Source organism: Phallusia mammillata, chromosome 6 (genome assembly GCF_965637545.1).
Source record: "Phallusia mammillata chromosome 6, kaPhaMamm4.hap1.1, whole genome shotgun sequence".
Lineage (NCBI taxonomy): Eukaryota > Metazoa > Chordata > Ascidiacea > Phlebobranchia > Ascidiidae > Phallusia > Phallusia mammillata.
Genome location: NC_137257.1, coordinates 7,616,009 through 7,619,274, shown reverse-complemented (window position 1 = coordinate 7,619,274; position 3,266 = coordinate 7,616,009).

Below are 3,266 nucleotides of genomic sequence, written 5' to 3'. Positions count from 1 at the left end.
AACATCAGTAAATTAGATTGCACATAAGTATGTCCAGGCACTTAATAGCTCAGTATAACAAACATCAACACGTAAAAGGCATTTTAATACTCTTAAATCCATTTAATCATTGCCGCACATTCAATTTCACATTATATAAACAGACGTAAAAAGCTAAACTATCGCAACTAAGGCAATATACAAAAAATCACTTGGATAACAGAAACCGCAGGAGTCAAAGGAACCGGTTTATAGAAACGTGATCAAGCTCATCACACGACGAGTTATGAGTTCAAGACCAAAATACAAAAACTTCAACTAAACATATGCTTGTTGCCACCAGGTAATCTTTGCCAGTTTTACAATACCACATCTTACATATTTCTTAATCGCTTTTCTTCTGCAGCCAAATAAGCGTTTATTAAAAAATGATGAAAATTTTTATTACTCAAATTGCGTCAGGTTTTGAAAAACCATTTTAGATGAAAGAAGTAAGACTTAGCTTAACAACATTCATCAAAACAGATTATTATACACTAAAGAGGAAGCCTGGTATGATACAGTTACAACGCTTTTGCAGGTGTTACATATCATAAAAGGGTTTTTCCGTTCAGTATGCAACGGTAAAATACATTTGTAGTTTAATTATACTTACACATCTAAAAAAGGTAAATCGTTATACATGTTCAGTCGCCATCAAAGTTACGACAATACAAACAGATAAGCAAATCATCACAGTAAGCAAATGATTTATATTTTTAGCTCCTTGGTTGGTTGTGCTGGTAGGTAAGGAGGTAGTAGAAGGTTTGGTTGTGCTGGTAGGTAAGGAGGTAGTAGAAGGTTTGGTTGTGCTGGTAGGTAAGGAGGTAGTAGAAGGTTTGGTTGTGCTGGTAGGTAAGGTGGTGGTTGTCTTGGCAGCCAGCAGTTGTGCCACAGACTTATCGTTGCACAAATTACTTTCGCAACAAGCCGCTTTGCAGGTGCTGAAACAAACAAATACTAAAAGTTGTTTGGGTAACTTTAACCTTCGCCCATCTATATCATTGAGGCACATACATCATCCAATCAAACAACCAATTTTGATTAAATAAAATATCGTTGATTTGTTTAAAACATGTCTTGGTGGGTGGCATTTGTGGTAGGCCTGTGGGCCGTATTATGTCTTGGTAGGTGGGTCTTACTATAGAGAACCTGATTTAGCCCTACTGCGTCAAAACAGAGATATAATTAAACTGTTATTTACTGTTTGCAATGAGCAAAAACCGCAGATTAAATTTCGCAAATCATGATAATATATTTTTTTCGTTGGAATGACCAAACTTGTTTAATAAAGTTAAGTGCTAATTTCACCATATAAAACATTGAAAGGAGGTAAAACGCCTCTTTAAGAGAATGTATGAATCCGCACTTGGCAACGACATAGCGATTTTCGTAAAGCATCTTTATATCAGAAAAAATCATCAAACGCTTCCAAGACACAAGTATAATTAATTGCACAGCAGGTAACATACTTAAAAACCGATCTCACACTATATATAACAGCTGGTTCAATTTTCAAAACAAGACTTAACCTACAATCACGTATGTAAAATTTTTGTGGCTTGATTATTAACTCGTGTCGTCAGCTTCAAACCTGTTTTATTATCTTGTGATGTTCATGAAATACTTTTATTTTATAGTACTATACCTGATCAAAGCGCGAACATTTCTAAATTCTGGAGCGATGTGTTTAACTGCGTCTTTGCAGTCCGTTAGACCAGACATGGCTGTTGTGCAGTTGGCTAGTGTGTAGCAGTCCATTCCATATCCATAGAACCTTCCCGAAGAAAAGTTTCCTGAGGCTAAAAACATTTTTGTTAATTTAATCGTATTCTTGCTTGCTAACCACATAATCTTTTTTATGTACGTTTAAGCAACTATATAAAACGTTTTTAGAACGCTGTTAGTAAGGTATAATAGCCAATGTTCCCTGTTTGTTATTAAGAAACTATACACGGGCTATATACCGACACAGCAAATCAACGCTGGACCATTTAACTTTTTTTACGCATTAAACTGTCCTTATAAAATAATAAAGGTTTTCATGTACCTTCAATTCGAACACATCGATGGGTAAGTTTATTGCAGTTCGTTGTCGTTACCGGCAAGTTAAAGAACGTGTTACTAGCATTGAATCCTTTCGAACAAGTTAGAGCGAAAACCGTTGGTAGCAAATTAACGACAACCGCGAAAAGCAAAACTGAAACTTGAACTTTTATCATAAACATTTTGTGACTTGTTGCACTTTAGCTCGTTTCCACCAAAGAAACGCTCATGCGTTCTCATAACACAATTTAGTTAATAGACGGCGCGATTGTCGGTGAACTATATTTAGTACCTATGCTACAGCAGCAGTTCTGTGTTAAATAATTAATACCAACCAAATTAAATGTTATCCTAAATATAAATTCAGAAGATCCTCGTGGGAGTTAAATATATATTCAACACAAGGAGTGGGAGTGGTACTGAGGTTGTTTACTGTTTCGTATCGTTAATTGATAAACAAGACACAGGAATTGCGTATTTTTTTATTTTTACTGATCCCAGAAAAACTGGCTGTCTTTCTTTGTCAGAACTTCACGACACGTTGACGGTCATAACTTTAGGCGCAATTAGAATAAAAAATGTAAATTTTAGGTATAAACCCAACAAACTAATTCAGGGCAATAGAAAATAAGTAGTCAAATGCATAAAGCCCGTAATGGTGGTCTTACATATTGTGTGTCACATTGAAATACACGCGGTGGCACAGAAAACGATTTTCAATGAGTCTACAAATCTCTCTTTAAAAAACATTTATTGTGTACCAAACAACGGTAGAGCAACTAACACCGTAACTCACGTCAATAGCACATTTAGCTAATTTTTGATAGGTGGCGCAGGAGCCGAATTATTTATTTAGCGGCTAAACAGGGGTGGGTTAGGAGGTAAGTTTTTGAAAATTTTATCAGTAATTAAATTTTAGTTTTAGTTTCATTGATAATAATACATAATCCCAACCCTATTAGCCCTAACTGTCAGCGTATTTCGAGATATACCGTTTCAATAGGAATTTCTCCTCTTTGCGCCACTTATCGAAAATTAACAAATTGTGCGGCAGACGTGAGTTATTGTGTTAGTAGAATTTCCCCAAACAACAATGCAGTACACGTAATTGAGGAAATGAGGAAATCCTTTGTTCGGTACCTACACCGCAATCAAGTTAAAAGGAAAAAAGGCCATGCATATATCTCAAACTCTCTGTGCTA